The sequence below is a fragment of the Callospermophilus lateralis genome, unplaced genomic scaffold (genome assembly GCF_048772815.1).
Source record: "Callospermophilus lateralis isolate mCalLat2 unplaced genomic scaffold, mCalLat2.hap1 Scaffold_1118, whole genome shotgun sequence".
Taxonomy (NCBI): Eukaryota; Metazoa; Chordata; class Mammalia; order Rodentia; family Sciuridae; genus Callospermophilus; species Callospermophilus lateralis.
Window position 1 is genome coordinate 454,419 of NW_027511439.1, and position 17,194 is coordinate 471,612.

Here is a 17,194-nt window from a genome sequence, read left to right on the forward strand (position 1 = left end):
GCTTGCATGGTCCAATATCTGATAGCAGGCATGTAGGCGGTTTCCAATAAAGTGGTTAAATTTGATAAGCTGAGAGAAATCACCCAGGATCCAGATGAGAATCCAGCCTTATTTCTCAGTTGCCTTACAGAGGTTCTCACCAAATATAATAAGCTGGATACTGAGTCTCCCTCTGGGGCTATGGTGTTAGCAACCCATTTCGCTACTCAGTCAGCCCATGATATTTAAAAAAAAGCTCAAATGAGCTGAGGAGGGGCCTCAGACCCCTATTTGAGATCTGGTGAAAATGGCCTTTAAAATTGCTTTCTCATCACTGAAAACAAGGTTACTAAGAATTTGAAGTCCCAACAGGTATACAAGTCTTTAAGGTAGAAGGTTTGAAAGACCCCCACCTTATCTGAGATAAGGCTCTGCTTCCCATTTTACTACATGTTAAAATGACTCCAAAGTAGACCAGATTTCAGTTAAAGCCCAGTACTTTTAATTTAAGACTGGTGAGACTGACTTGCTAGATGTTTAAGATCAAGACTTAAAATTAAAGCTATATTAAAAGGGCCCCAAACCCCAATATTTGGCTCTGGCCCTCTGTGTCACTCTGAATCCAGAGAACAGGCAACTTCTCTAAAGAGCTTTGCAACTCTGGGCCACTAATCTCCCATTAAGGGGGGCTTATGAGACCACTGGAGAATGAAAAGCCAATCAGTGCACTTGCTGTGAATAGGAGACATCCCAGTTGCTTCCAAGGGAAGCCACATGGTCAAGCAAGACCTGGACCCATCCTAGCACAGATGGAACTAACAGAACTAAGAAGCTGCTCTCAAGTTCCCCCAAGAGCAACCCCTATGGGAGCTCAGCTGACTCTTAACAATAGATAGAAACAAAGTCAATTTTGACCAGCTTGATCTTAAACACCTAGCAAAAACAGTCAAACCAAAACACAGTCATTCCTGGGAGTAATTAAGGAAAAGAACAGCTAGAAAAGAGGAGACAGCAACTAGGCCAACAGGATCCATGGGGAATGTTCAGTCAAGTATGGCCTTGGCTTCTCTCCCTCACAGGACCTCTATTAGTCCTCTTTATGTTTCTCCTAATAGGACCATGTCTATTAAATTGCCTAAAGAAGTTCCTGCAAGATCAGATACACAAATTCACCAACCAGTCAGTAAATCAACTACTTTTTCATGACCACCAGCCCCTGATGCCCAAGATGGAGACCTAGAACTCATGACCAACTCCTTAGACTCCAGAGACTCTGCCCCCACCTAAAACCCTCTCTGACACTTTTATGGGAATGAGATTCTTTGCCTCTAGCCAGCAGGAAGTAACCAGATGGAATTTGATGCCCTATGTCATCCGAAAGGCTGGGATGTTAGGTTGGTTTAAGGTGGCTAAGAGAATAAATCATAAGGCAACCCGCGTGTGTGTTAAAAAACCACCAATCAGGCACCAACATAACCACCTGTCAATCAGTGGGGTCTCCTGACCAATCCTGGACCTAAGCAAGCTCCCCTGACCAACCCTAGTAAGATAAGGAACTCTAAAAACTTCCCTTTCCTGTACCAAGCCCATCCTTTCTGCCCTAAGCCCAATAAAAACTCCAATATGGCTGAGTCCATGCCGATTCCCCAGACCCACTCTGTTGGACTGGAGGGTCTCTTCCAGGATTGAATCTCAATAAAGCCTCATTCAGCAGCCTTTTAATCTGCCTCCTTTTGGTCACTGGTGCCTGACCTTACAACAAGGACTTGGGTTACTTCCCCCAACTTCCTCCCTTTCATCAGGAAACAGTTTGAAGATGTCCTCACTCATTTTTCCATAGAAATGGAATGTAGGAATTGACAGTGGGGAATTGTAGCAGTGTCCACTTTATGCTTAGAATATAACCCTTGCTGCTCAGCCACTGCAACTGATTTTTTTTTAATTTTAAATTTTTAATTAGATAAAATGAACAATGAAACCATATGCATACCATTTATGTAGTAATGCTAAATAAGACCATGTACAAATAAGTGTGCAAGCCACCACATTCTTTATAATTACTTTGAATAACACTGTCACATCATTTATAATGGCATGTTTATAAAAGATGCTTAAGACTGGTTGGTAATTTAGTTTTATCTTGGGTTTTCTTTTAAAATAACATGAAAATATTTATACATTTACAAAGAGTACTTCTGGATGATAATGATGACTATTAACTTGAAAGCTATATACTACATCAATACTGTGGACTACAAATATAAACCTAACTTATTTAATCCTATGCATTCACATTTTTTCAAAAGCATCCTCATTTATTTCAAGTTAAATACTACAAATGGTTCATATAAGGCTATTGTGGACACAACATACTCAGTTGTTAGGGGATGATTTTACATGACTATTCAGTTCAGAGTCTGATTGAGAGCTAAAAATCAAATGGCATTACAACAAACATAAAGTCACTAAGCAGCATAATCAAATTTTCAGACAACCCAGTTTCTAAAGCTTTCATCATCCCAGTCCTCCCCTTCTTTTTGCTTTTACTTTCATATTCCTTTCTTTTCAAGAAGCAAAAAAATATGTAAGTTCACCAGAATTCTGAATGTCACAGTGTGTATGAGAAACCAGCCTCTACCTCAGAGCAAAGCCTGTCCAAGGAAGGGGGCATGACTCTTGTCCTTGGAAAGACCCACAGAGCACTCCTAGGCACATACCCACCCTGCTGAGTTGTTTGTCTGCAAATAACAGGTGAGATATGCTGCGCCAGGTGTCCCTGACTCAGTCAGGCTAGGTGAGGACCCATAGCAACCCCCTAGCAGCCACAAATCAGCATGAGACAGGGAAAATACCTGGGATGCCAGATGACCTCCCAGTAGTTTATGATGGTTGATAACATGTTGGGAAACCATGTAGTTCAGCATGTACTCCCCTCGTGGCCTAAATCAATCAGTTCAAACGAATTCCCCTTCTGCTATGCGACCAGCGCTGGCTTTATGAAAGAAGGTTTGATTCATGAGTAAATGCTAGGGAGTTTTAAATTAAAGAGACAAGACTCTTATTACCTTTAAAACCAGCTCCAGGAAGGCTTCTCCTAGCTCCGGCCTCCAGCCACCTAATGCGGTAGTGAGGTTTACAGAAGAGACTAGTGAGAGAGAGAGAGAGAGAGAACACTCCAGGGAGTGGGCTTTTATTGGGGAACAAAAAGTTCCAGGGAAAATCCCATCCAATGAAGGTTAAAGGGGGTAGCATCCCAAGATCAGGGGCGATGACTGGGTCTTCGGGGGCAGTGGCCAGACAAACGTCTCTGCACGGACAAGCCCTCGGACCTGGGAAAGGGTGGGGAAAGCTCTAACACAGCTGTGTCTAAGTGCCTCTCACCCAGCCAGGGAGGTAACTCAAATCACGTGTGAGGATGGCCTCCCACACCCCCTCTTGTACTAACCAATCACCCCTAGCCAACCTGTTCCTGCCAGTGAATGTGCTAATCATGTTTTAGAGTTATTTTATGATTTTCCCGTGGTGTGTGATTATTTGCTAAGAGATACTATGATGTATATGAAGTCCCCGCCTTCCCCAAAGAGTGTATGAAACTGCTACAAACCCTGGACTCAGGGCCTCTCAGTGTCATCAGTTGCTGTGTGCGCGTGGAGGACTGAGCTAGCTCACAATAAACACCTATTTGCTGCTTACATCGATCTTGGTCTCTGGTAGTCTTTTGGGGGTCCCGAACTTGAGCATAATATGTACAGCCCTGAATGAGAGGAGCTCTGGCATTGGGTATTACAAAGTAATTTTAATTACAGATGTTTTCTTCATTCTGGGTCAAGGCGAGGTAAAACAGGAAAAAAAAGATTTCCAAATGCAAAGTCTTGAGTTATGAAGTATCCAGATGAATGTGCATGAGCATGCTGCAAAGCTGCCTTCTGCTGGGCTGTGATATGCTGCTGTTCTGCATGTCCCTGGAAGTCCTTATTAAGAGCTGGAGAGTGCAATGCTAGCTCCAGGATTATTTGCTGAAGATTGGTTCTGCATAAGTAATTTTCATTTCTCTTTGTCCAGTTCTGCCAAGATTGCAACTCTATTTTTGTTTTGAAAACCTTGTCCTGAAGGATTTGCTGCCATCTTCCTGTTTTCTGTTTCAATTATATTCAGAGGCAATGGATTAGCACTTCACATTCACCTGGGATGCCTGAGCACTGGGGAGGCCTTGCTGCAGGTGGCAGCTGTCAAGGTGGAACACACCACCTAGAGACAGACAGGCAGAACCTCCGCAGTGTGCTGAACTACAACCTTCCCGCCCTCCTTGAACTGATTTTTTAAATGGACATGTTTCTTTCTCTTCCTCTCTCCCTGCTCCTCCTTAGTCTCTCCACCTCCCTAATCTCAGGGGAAACAGGATTATCTTTCTCCCCTATTTTAGGCAAACTTATCTGTCCTTGAGTGCTCACCCACCATAGGAAGGAAGGAGTCCTTGGTACCAGAGGGTTGGTACCAGAGGGCCTCAGAAATGACAATCTCCCAAATTAATAAGTGAATTCAACTCCAGAGAGAAAACTTTGTGGAATGTAGCCTTTGACTCACCTCTTTAACCCTGGCCCCACCTCTTTCCTCCTGAGGGGCAGAATCAGAGCCTCAGGGATAGGAGCCTCTGTGCTTCTCCTTTGCTAGTAAAGCAAGAAATCTTCCTTTTTCTTTTCCCACAAAACCATGTCCTCGTGATTGAATTGGCATCAGGGACAAGGACTGAGTGTTCGGTTGCACCGCGACAGTGTCTACCTTAGTAATACAGTCCTGCTGCTCTGCCACTATTACTCATTTTTAAAAGACATTTTTCTTTCTCTTCCTCTCTCCCTCCCCCTCCATCCTCTCTACTCCCTAATTTGTAGTGGTGTGTGTGGGGAATATGATGATCTTTCTTTGCCATCCTAGGCAGAGTATCTGTCCTTAAACACATTCTCACCACAGGAAGGAGGCAATCTGCTTTGGACATGGCAACAGAAGCTCTCAGAAATGACTATCTCCCAAATTCACAAGTACATTCAACTCCAGAGAGAAAATAGGTGGAATGCAACCTTCACATCACCTCTATAAATGCCCTCTGTTCCTGCTGATGGGCAAAATCACTCTGTGGGACTGGAGCCCCATGCTCCTCCTTTGCTAGCAAAGCAATGAAACTTTGTTTCTCTTTTCCCCAAACCATGTGCCCATTACTGAATTGGCATCGGGGACAAGGACCGAGGTTTAGGTAACAGTTTTGCCATGAGGAGACTGAGACTGTTCCAAATAGAGCATGGCAGGTGGGGTATATGGCCACAGAGCTGGTGGGTGTCAGTGGATCCTGGCTCACCAGCCTAACAAGCTTCTTGCTGAAGAAGGGCCAACAGGGTCAGAGGTCATCTGAGGATAGTCTGAGGAGATAGAGAGGGTCTGTGTGCCTGCTTGACCTGACTTCTCAGGATTCTTGGTAAAACCAGGCCATTTGGGGCAGTGCCAGGTGGTAACAAGCACAGATGGCCAAGAGTCAGGTCCTAGTTAGAAGGGAGGTGGGGGAGCTGGGTAGCATTTGATCAGGGAGAGAATCTGTGTCAGTGGCTAGAATGAGGAGTGGGCCCCAGAACTGCTCTGGGCTGACAGGAGGGTGGCCCTTCTCCCTGAGGAGGGTCTTTATCTGGAGTAGAGGGCACAGTGGCATCTCAGGTCCCAGGAAAGATCTCTTCTGTGCTGAGAGGAGAGCACACCCTCAGTGTGGGGTTATGGGGCCATCTGAAGCTAAGCTGCAGGGACGCAAAGCCTAGACAGCAAACAGGAGACTGTCCCTAGCATGCTGGCCCCTCCTCCTTGTGCCCCAGGTAGGCCTCTGGCAGCTTCCCCTCAGTACCACAGGGTGCCAGGGGAGGCTTTCTGAGAACCTGCCCCGGAGGCCATGAGTTGGCACAGACTCGGGCTTCGCCAGGCTAGCACCAGGTCTGCTCTCTTCATATGACTTGAGAGTGGCAGCAGGGTCTCCTGGGGTTACACAGCCAGCTCCTTCCCCCTGCCCTGCAGAGAGGCCAGCAGGCAGCTGAAGTAACCAAGGTCACGTGAGCTATATCTGGCCTCCTGCCTCACACCTTCTGAGCCAGAGCCACCTAGGCTGGCCAGGGACACGCGATTCATGGACTTCCATCACAGGTGAGGAAGCGTCTGCTGGGCTTGGGGGGAAAGGTGTCCAGGAGCTGGCGGCCAGGGCACATGTGTGTCTGGTGATTCTTATGAGACCTTGGGCCTCAAGAGCTTCCAGCACCAAGAAGGTTTTGTTATGACCCAGGAAAGCCTTGGCCACCTCTGAAGGTGAGCTGCAGGACAAGGAATTAGTTTGTTTACAATTAAAAAAAAATCTCATTATTTGACCCATATTGTTTCATTCAGAGGAGCTGCCCTAGGAAGTAGGGGGATATTCTATCATGGGCACAGTGGCTAAAAGCAAATTAACTTAGTTTTATAAAAATGATTTCAGTGCAAATGCAAATATTAGACTTATCTATTTTTAAATTAAGGAAAGAGTTTTGATCCATCAAAGAAATTTTAAAAATGGGGTAGGCTAAACAGAAAATAAAACTGAAACATTTACTTCAGTTGTCCCTGGTTTCTTTGCCCTGCCAAAGGCAGACAAGGGGAACAAAGAGAAGCAAATGCATCCAAGAGTACAAAAAATAACACTGGGCACAACAGGGTACAGAAGGCACAAGCACACAGATGGAGCCATGGGTGGGGCACAAGCGCAGGTACCAGTCAAGGGAAGAGCAGGGGAAGCTGTGTTTGGGATCCTTCCTCTGTGGCCACTGCTCACCACTGACTTGGCCCTTTCCTGTGTCCACCTCTCAATCTTCTGTGCTGGGCTCTGGCACCAGTGAGGGCCTTCTGTGTAGCTCCAGGCTGAGGCAGGTGTGTGCTCAGGGGACCCCTGGGTCATCCTCAGTGATAAGCAGGTGGCAGCTTGGGCTCTGCTTCTCTCCTCCTCCTGGCTGGCTCATGGTGCTGGCAGCACTGGTGCCTGGCGAAGTGCCCTTGAGAAGGGGCCATGGGCCTGAGGCACAGACATGGGAGGAGGACTCTGTTCTTGGGGCAGGTGCCCCTGCATGTTCCTGAGAGTGTTCAAGGTGGGGCGCCAGAGGCCTGTGTGGACCACCCTGTGCGGACCACCCTATGCAGTGCCAGGGCACAGTGTGTCCACTATGGGCAGCACCTTGGTCTCTTACAGAAGGCTGGCCCCTGTGTGGCCATGGTTACTCAGGCTCTTCCCCCACGCCCCCTCCTGTGGACCACACCAGGCCACCAGAGCCTCTGCCAGTTCCCCATCTGTGTGTCCCAACCATTGCAGCATACTGCACAGATCTCCTCAAAGTTCATCTAAACCTCACCTCCCTGATCCAATCCACCCTCCACCAACTCTACCCCATGTGCAAACCAGTCCCTACAGCTGCTCCCAACAATGGTTTCTGAGCTCTGCCCAGCCACACTTCCTGTTCTCCAAATGCTCAGAAATCTCGAGGGTCAGGACCTGACATGACCTGGTCCACTTTGAGTGTGGCTGGGTACACAGCATGTGAACCTTGCCGAACGAGTAAACAGACAATTGGAAATACCCATGGAGGAAGGGGCAGTCAAGGAAGGGCACAGGAACAAGCAGTGCAAGTTTAATCCACAAATGGAGGCGGCTGGGCCCTCACAGGAGCTCAGTGAAGCAGCTTCCCCAGGAAGAGCACAAAGAAGATGGGAGGTGTGGTTCTGACTCTGGTCCCTGTTCCGAAGGGTGACCTGCAACTCTTACTCTCGTTAGAAACTGGAAAACCCATATAAGTAGTTATTGTCTCCGTGCATTGGTCTGCTTGTGCGCACTTCTTCAGTTCAATGGGCATGTTGCTAAAACCTGTAAGAAACCAGACATGAGACTCCTCTTTTCCTCCTCCTCATCTAAACTTCCCTCCATCCACAGAGTGGTCTTGAACAGGGCAGAAATCAGCCACTCTCCTGTGTGATGCACCCAGTACTGCCCTCTCTAGCAGAGGCATGGGCTGGCAGATATCATCCCTGCAAATCCCTAAGCTCCCTTAAACCCTGTGTCAATCATGATGTGAGTGAGCCTTCTAGCCCATGTTAGCACTTGGGGATGGAGCATGAGCTCTGTACCCAAGGCAATGGAGGTGAAGAGTCCTAATGCCTTGTTAACAGCATCCTGGAGACCACCACATGCAGGGTGCCAGATACCTGTGCTGCAATCATGTGCTCCATATGATCTTGAGGACAGAGCTAACTTCCTCTTACTCTTGGTCTGAGGCTACTATTAATAAATAGCAATAGCCATCAAAAAGCTATCACTTAAGTTGAGTGTGGTGACTCAGCCCTGTAATCCCAGCAGCTTGGAAGGCTGAGGCAGGAGATCTCAAGTTTAAAGTCAGTCTCAGCAATTTAGCAAGACCCTCAGCAACTTGAGGGAGACCCTGTCTCAAAATAAAAACAAAACAAACAAAAGGGCTGAGGATGTGGCTCAGTGGTTAAGTGCTCCTGGTTTCAATCCCTGGTACCAAAAAACAAAAACAAAAACAAAAACAAAAACAAAAAACCCTATCACTTTACTCATGTTCTATGCCTTTCAAATTCCCTTCAGATACATTCCTTCATATGGCAGGCACTATGCTCTTGATGATTCTGTCTCATTTCCTTGGGACATCTAGAGCAATCTAGGGATGGCTATTTTAGATAAAGAATCATGTTATGCAAACTTCAGGAAGCAAAAACTTCAGACCAGCCAATATCATCAGGCCCAGTCATCACCTCCCTGACAATGACTTCAGGAAGCCTGAATTCCCCAGAGTCAGAGAAGTAAGAGGGTGAAAAAAAGCTCCAGAAACAACCCAACCCCATGGCCCTGAGCCTCCGGTCTGCAGGCTACATCACAACACCACTGCTAATTAATTTCTAATGTATTTCATTAATTAAAAATTTTATTTTAGATTTCTTATAGAAAGAAAATTATGCTTAATGACCACTTTGAAGAAAGTTTAAGTTTAGTCATTGCCTCTCTCTAAAATTTTTACTTTGAAAATTAAAAACCCAGAGAGAAAGGAAAGGAAACAAAACAAAAAACCAACCTACACTGGGTTTAAAAAAATCTCACCAAGTCTGCAGAGGACGGATGTTCACAGTACGCTGAGCCACTATCCAGGTGCTAACAAAGCCTGTCAATGAACACATGCGGACTCACAGGCAGATGAAGGGGAAGAGCTTTCTAAGCAGGTGGACAAAAGCAGGACTGTCCTTAATCCTGCCCTCTGTCAGTGTGAGAGGGCTGCTCACTGTCCCGAATACCCTGAACCGCCGCCTGGAGAGTACCTGTGTCAATGACTCCGGAGAATTCCACACACTGGGTTCTGTCTGCGGCACACCACTTGAACTCTGCCTTGCACAGTCTTCCCTTCACTGCAAAGCACGTTGGACACCTGTACCCGTTGGAGGCAAATTCATCAATGTCCTTCTCCTCGAAGTCACTCATTTTAATCTCCCAGGAGACTGTTAAGAAAATAATAAAAAAAAAAATAGGGAAACCTGGATGGTACCCACCACCATCTGGAGAATGTACTCATGCTCTTGAATGGCCTCTCAAACCCACCTGCCCCCTCCCTGCTGCCCAGACCCTGCGTTCCTCGGGTGATACTAACTCGGTACTGTGGCACCACAGAAGTCCTTGTCCTCATGTAGCCTGCTTTTTCATGGGGGAGGTAAATGAAACCGGACAGGAACTAAGAGGACCCAGTATATCAGACAACGATAAAGGCTGCAGAGCAGCAGAACATGGTCGAGTGCAGGTGGTGCCCACAAGGTGGGCAGAGAGCCCCCTCTGGAAGGGGTGGTTTCGTCAGAGGAGGCCTGGAAGAGGTCTACTTCCAAACACTGGCACACAATAATCTGATTTTACAGGTAGAGGTCACAGATATGGCAAACACAGGATGCTTAAAGAAGGGGTCCCAATGACAAGGAGCCTTAGTTCCTCCTGCTTTCTTTCTCTGGGGCTCCCTAATGCCGTGGAGAACTAAGGCAGCTCCCTGCCCCTGACCATGTGTCTCTACTGCCACCTGCAGTCACCATGAAGGTCTCCCAAAGATGCCCAGGTAGAGCAGGAGTGCAGGGAATTACAGACAGAGAAGTGGAAACCTTGGGAAGGTAAGGGCAGGGGAAGTGGGGAGTAAGAGCAAGGTAATTACCTGCAGAATTCTTCTCAGGCTTCCAAAAGGCAGCTTGTCTTTGTTTACCACCCTGCCCCCGCCCTTCAGGAGCTCGCCTAGCTGCTCAGGGGCTATCCCCCACAAGATGAGTGTTAAGTGGCACCCAGGGGACATGCACCCCGGAGCCTGTGCATCCTCTCCCCACTGCATGAATCCCAGTTCTCTTGCTCAAGTAGAAAGAGGATGTGTCAGGCAGCCCTCAGAGGTGGTGGGAGAGGGGAGGCCTGATCTTTACCACGTGTGTGTCTATACACACAGCCCCAGGGAGCAAGGAGATCAGCTGGGGACCATGGCTGCAGCCTCTCAGACCTGCCATTCCCTGGTATGGAACTCGGAAAAGTTTGACAATTGCAGGACTGTTGGGTTTTTCCTGGAGGTATACTTGTCCGGGTAAGAGGATGGAATGTACATATATTCTGGTGGGGCTTCAAAATTTTCTTTTGCTCTTGAGAAAACAAAAAGACCCATCATGGAAAGTGCTCAAATCACAACCAAAAAGCAAGCTCTGAACAGCATAGTAAAGTAGGGCACTTCTGCTTACATATGGAGGTAAGTCCCACTCTGCTCCTCTCCCTGGAGCTGCTTCTCTATGCCCATGAGGAGGCTGACTTCCAGGGCAATGGTGAAGGAGGTCCAGCTACAGACCTAAGTCCACCGCGACTCCATGCTGTCTGACTTCTTTTAACTGGAGTTCTTCTGAGCTGTTCTTTTCAGCAGTTATCTTGGCTCATAGGAACAACAGTTCTGACAGACACACATCTGTGACAGAGTCAAAACTATGCTCAGGCAATAGCAATGTTCTTATTCTGTACAAGGCTCGGCCTGCTCAAGCTCGAGATGATGAAGAACCAGACCCCGTTTAGTCAGTGTCACCTGCTCTGACAGCTGTGTAAAGCTTCTGGCTCTGCAGACCTCCATCCCTAGCCCTCATCCCTTTCTTAAAAAACCTCGTCCCTGTCAGTTGCTCTAGGACAGGGCTAAAGACATGGGTCCCTGTCTTCCTGGTGTAGTCATGCTACATGATTAAAGTTCCTTCATGCATCTCACCATTACCTTTCTGCTTGGTTTCATGGGGAGGGTTTGACCTGATTCATTGGGACCCCCAGAGTGGAGCTTCTAGCTTAGGACTCTGGCAACACTAGCGAAATTATGAGAGGGTGTGTTGTGCAGATCCACGGCCTCTCTGCTCTCTCAACCAGGGTACATTCCACACCATCTTCAACACAATATTCTAGGAAAAGGTTTTCATTTGTCTTTTTGTTTTAATATTTTCTTTTTAGCTCTGGACTTTGGTTTCTATTAAAATGCTAAGCACCCCAGGCTGGTTAGCTACACTTTTCGTACCTATTCAGTGAAAGAACAGTGATTTTCTCAACCTTTTTGAAAATAAGCTTTGGAAATTACAGTGAAGCTGGCTTTGGACTTTGGAGGAGGCACTGTGGAGGCCTTTGGTCCACCTTGGTCCAGGTGCCTTGACTGGAGAAGCAGAAAACTGCTGACCTCCGGAATCAGAATATATTGAAAACAGGAAGTTATTTCCAAGGCTCACCAAGAGTGCTTCAGGAGAGACAAGGAAACACAGATCACTCCTCTTAGCTATTTGCAAAAATGTCATGTTCATTCCCTTTTAATTTTGCCTAGAGTCCTGCAGGCTGTCTTGGAGAACTGCTTGCTGAAATAATAAAATTGAGCAACTCAGCACCTATGGTTACTTGTAATCACAGCTCTGGCTCTGAGTCCTGAGAACCTGCATCCCTGTTCATCTTATCTCTAGTTTTGAGTAAACCTCACATCATCGCTCATTCTTCCTAACAAAAGGAGGAGCCAGTCACACTGGGACTTCACTTCATCGTGGGGGTGGTCCCCTGACTTCTGCTCTGGGACAACCTTGTCTCTGGGTCTTTCATCCACCGTGTTCAGAGTTCAGCTGGTCTGGCCTGGCAAGGCCCAATACGAGAGCAGGAATGACAACACCTGAAGAATGGAGAACAGGGCTTGAAGGTTCAAAGTCCCAAGATAAACTATATTTTGCCTAAAGCTTTTCCTCAAAATGAATAAATCAAGTGATTTTCTCTAACCTACTCTTAGAAAGCAGGAGAAAAATCAAGAAAGAGTAGAAACTTTATGTAAAACTATGCTGACTTTTTTAATCTAAAGTCCTAAATGTCATATATCAAAGGCTACATGTTAACAGACCCACTGTTTTATAAGATTCTCTTCTTCTACCCAACAAGTGAGACTTGGGACCTTCTAAGCACTGCCCCAGCCCCAAACACTGACTACATGGTTCAATCTGATTATTAATGTCAACTGACCTGAGTGAGACCCTTATCCTGGTCTCACTCTTCCCCCTTTAAGAGACCTTTAAAGAACACCAGCTTTTCCTGGGCTGGCTGAAGCTTTACTTGAAGACCCCTCTGTACTATGGGCTCTAACAAACTTCTTGGTCTGAAGGCTGATCCTATTCCATGCCTCTCTTGAACATGCCAGTCTTCCTTTCTGAATCTAACATTAAACTATCTCATAAGAAATTCCTACTAAGTGACAGTGTTTCTGCTGTCATGTCTGGTCTACTTGTATGGGGTTGGGATAAAGAACAGGTGATGAAGAGTCTATTTTCAGTCAGCGAGAAGAGCAGTTAAGAGGCTGAAGGAAAAAGGAAAAGCATGAGTTGGTGGGATTGGCAGTCAACAGCCTCTGATCCCTGAAATAGTGGACTAACTAGGTGATGGTGGAGGCTGGCTTGAGAGGACCTGGGAATAATGGGGAATATGAAAATGATATGGGCACCATGGGTGTGGTGGTACACACCTGTAATCCCAGTGGGTGGGGAGGCTAAGGCAGGACGATAGTAAGTTCAAAGCCAGCCTTAGCAACTTAACAAGGCCCTGTCTCAAAATATAAAACAAAACAAAAACAAAAGGTTGGGGATGTTGCTCAGTGGTTAAGCATCCCTGGGTTCAATCCCCAGTACCAAAAAAAAAAAAAAAAAAAGACCTGGGTACAGGTGAACCCAGGGATAGTTAGATGTTCTCAAATACCCCTTACCCGTAAACCAAATTCAATGATAAACATTTCAGCTGCTCCTTCCTTCCCCATACATGTCATCTTTTGGGGGAAGGGGAACAAAAACAAAACAAAAGAAAAAAACCCCACCACAACACAAAGCTACTCTTTAATGAGGGCTTCTTGAGTGCCAGGCATTGGGCCTGCAGCTTCACCAGCTCACACATTCTTTGCCACTCCAAGAGGCAGGTGTCAACTGTTCCGATGACCTTATCTACACACCCGGAGGTCAGCACTGGCTGATCTGGAGGCCACAGGCGGGTGTGTCCCCATCACACTCACTAGGCTGGGAGCATTTTGATGTCAAACTCTGTGTCAACTCCTTCACTGCAGGTACCACGCAGAACACAGCACCAGACTAAGGAAGATGGCACTGAAGGGGAAATGCAGCTGGGAATACAGTGGATACTGTAGTTGGTAGTGCATGGGGGAAGAGAGATTGAGGCCAAGATGTGGGAATTCAGGAAAGTGCGGGTAGAAATGAAGGGGTAGGGCTGGAATGCAGGACGGGCAGAAGAGAGAGAAAGCAGGCCTGAGGTGGGCGTGCGAACGCAGAAGGGAAGGGGGATGCTGGGGATCTGGATACAGCACAACGCACTAGCTCACCTGCGACAAGGGGCACCAGAGCGAGGCTGCAGGCCAGGAGCAGGCTGCCCGGAGCCGGGGCGGGGGGGGGGGGGGGGGGGGCACATGGCTGTGGCTGGTGTGGTCCTGCCTGCGGAAGAGAAGCCCGTAAGCTGCGCGCCTTCGCTGGGCGCCCGACCTCTGGGGGGCAGACCTGGGCGGCCTCGAGGGCCCCGCACCATGTGGGCCAGCGCGCTGCCCTGCCCTGTTGCACACAAGGACGCAGCGGTGGGCTGAGCCCCGAGGGTGAGTGCGGGAGGCAGCCTCCCAGAGGCAGCCTACCTGGCGGCCACCCACTGCACGTGGCTCCCAAGGCAGAATGCCAGGGCAGGACGCCACAGCGCATGTGCGGGGCAGAACTTCATGGTCCGCGGTCCTCATTGGTCGTCTGCTTGCTCTGCCCGCCTTCCTGGAGCCTGAGCCAATGAGACCGTGGGGCCCTTTCCACACCTGACTGGAGCCTGGGAATTCTTTTCACACTGCACAAAGTTGGGGGAGCTCGAGCAGCAGCAGGTCCTGCTTCTGGAGCAGTCCTTCCCCACAGAGGTGTGCTCCTGTGCGCGGCCCCTCTTCCCTACTGTGAGCACCCCCAGAGGGAGCGTGGCCTTGTGCTTCATTCCCCATGGGCAGTTCTGGCTTCCCGGACGTGCCCTCCTAGCAGCCCTGCACCTGGAGTAGCCCTGGAAGTTCATGATGCTTTCCAATACTTCCACCCTTCTTGAGCTTTGGGAGAACGGGGGGCGTTGTACATGTGCATGAACTGTGTGTCCCCAGGCGTCACTAGCCCAGTGCCTTGGATGTGAACACACTGTTAGTATGTGCCGAATAAATGAAGAATTCCTTCTGCCCGTGAAGTTATAAAGTCTTCCAGCTTCCCCATTGCTGTTCTGAGGGCTTGCTTTTTCAGCTGCAAAAACACTATTCTTTTTTGGAAGCAATCTAAATACGGATCAGTGGATGGATGAATGGATAAGGAGAATGTGGACTACACATCAGCCTTAAAGTACAAGGATCTCTTACTATAGGCTGTAACATTGATGAACTTTGAGGATATTTTTCCATGAGAAATAAGGAAGTCACAGGAACAACCCTGCATGATTTCCTTATATGAGGCATTTGAAGTGAACGGTAACTACCAGGCCCTCGGCGAGAAGGGGAATGGGAATTGCAAAATGAAAAATATTTAGAGATCTTTATTGAACAAAAATGAACATACAGTTAACACTACTGTATTGTACACTTAAATCGTTAAGACAGTGCAGTTTGTGGATTACAATCATCATCATCATCATCATCATCATCTTCTTCTTCTTCTTCTTCTTCTACTCTACATCACACTATTTTTTGTAGTAGATTCACCAGCCCATGAAGGTTTTGTAGTAGATTCACCAGTCTATTGGAGCTGCAGGCACTTGAGGGTGTAGTGCCCATGTGGCTGGAATGAAAGTCAGCTTTGACATGCTGTTGGCAAGGAGGGGGCTTGCAACTGAAATGGGTCAAGTCTTCCTCTCTAGGCCTGGGGAGTCCACTAAGATCTGGAGCAAGAGGAAAATGCTAGAGAGTGAGTCTGGGTGAAGTGGTCCTCTGGTTTAGTCTCATAATGAACAATTCATGGTGGAGTCCTCATTTAGACACAGTGACAATGTTTTAGGTTTTGGAGTTAGAGGTTGTGTGTCAGCAGCAGCTGTGAGTATTAAACAGAGCATGAAGTATTGCATAGGGTTTATTGTAGCACAATACACCTTGCATAAAATTCACCATCTCAATGCTCATACCCCAGTGGCATCTATAAATTTCTTCACCACCAAAATGAAACCTGGGCAGGTGGACCCCATTTCTCCCTTCCCAGACCTCCAGAAGCCACTAATGACTTTCTCTATGGATTTGCCTGTTCTGGACATTGGGTACAAATTGACCACTACAGTTTGTGGTATTTCACATTTGATTTTCACTCCATAGAATGCTTTGAAGGTTCATCCTTGAAAGTTGCTGTAGTTTGTAACAATACTGCATTATTTTTATGGCTGAATAATATTCAGTTGTGTGAATGTTCATCAGCTGGGACACCGGGGAAGGCTCTCTGAAGATGTAGTACCTCTGCTGACGAAGGAAAGACATGCAGGGGTTCACCCAGCACAGCGAGCCAGCAGCACCTCAGGTGCAAAAATGCCCTGCTCTGCTGGTGACCTGGAAATGAGAGGGAGTAGGGGAGAGAACAAGGAACTGAGGGGAGCCCAGGAAGGCTGGGAGCTACAGGGCTTTCTGGACAGAGAAAAAGATGTTTTGCTTCAAGAGTTTCATGTTGTTGTTCTTCCGTGTTTTTAAGAACCACAGATCTCTTTTCAGGGAGCTTACATTATCATGAAGACAGGCAGTAAGCGATATAAGGAACTGACATGTGATCTGTTAGGAGGTGACCATGTAGGAGCAGTGGAATTGCCAAGGAGTTTGAGGTGGAGGAATGGGATTTGTTCATGTATTTGCATTTAGAGATCCTGTAGGCTAAACCTTGGGAACAAGCCGCAGGTGAGTTAGGAGGGCAGTGTGAGAAAGGACAGTGAGACCTGGTGGAATTTCCTGCATCCTCCAGGTAATGGGTCTGTGGCCATGACTGTCCCCTGGCATGACAAACTTGGGGTGCCTTTGCAACATGCGGAGGGGCATTGGGTGTGGGTGAGGAGCTCAGGAGATGTCTGGCGGGCCTGTGAATATGAATACGTATGGCCGACTTTGGTGTCAGGTGGTAAACAAGGCCATGTCCTTGAGCAGGAGTGCCAGAAGAGAGTGTGGGAAGGGCCTTGTACAGACCCAGCACCTTCACACTCATGGGGAAGGGGTGGGCCCCAGGGAGGAGGGCAAGTGTCGAGGGAGGGAGAAAGATTTTGGAACCAGTGCTGGGGCGAGGTAGTAAATGTCCTCTGAGCTCATCCCTTCATCCAGCAGTGTTTATTAACCAATCCATGTGCCAGGTGTCTTCCACAACTGAGAACAGGTCACTGATAAAGCATAGCCTCTGCTGGCCCGACCTGCTGTGCTAAGGGGAAAAAGGAACATGGAACACACCCGGGGTTAGGAGGTGTGGGTGCAGGTGGGTGCTGCTCGGGCGGAGGGATCCGGCACTGGGGCAGCTTCTGAAGGCAGTGGAGAAAGGGGCTGGGACGATGGGAGGAAGCCCCAGGCAGGGTGCTGGGTGAAGGGGGCCTGGGGGCTAGAGCAGTGTGGGCAGTGTGGCCACAGGGGTGATGGGGAGAGCAGTGCAG

At 47.9% G+C, this 17,194-nt stretch overlaps 1 pseudogene; it reads right to left on the reverse strand.

The window, feature by feature from the left end:
- Nucleotides 1–3,794: 3,794 nt before the first annotated feature.
- LOC143387100 (SOSS complex subunit C pseudogene) lies at nucleotides 3,795–4,124 on the reverse strand (annotated as a pseudogene).
- Between the last annotated feature and the right edge of the window lie 13,070 nt (nucleotides 4,125–17,194).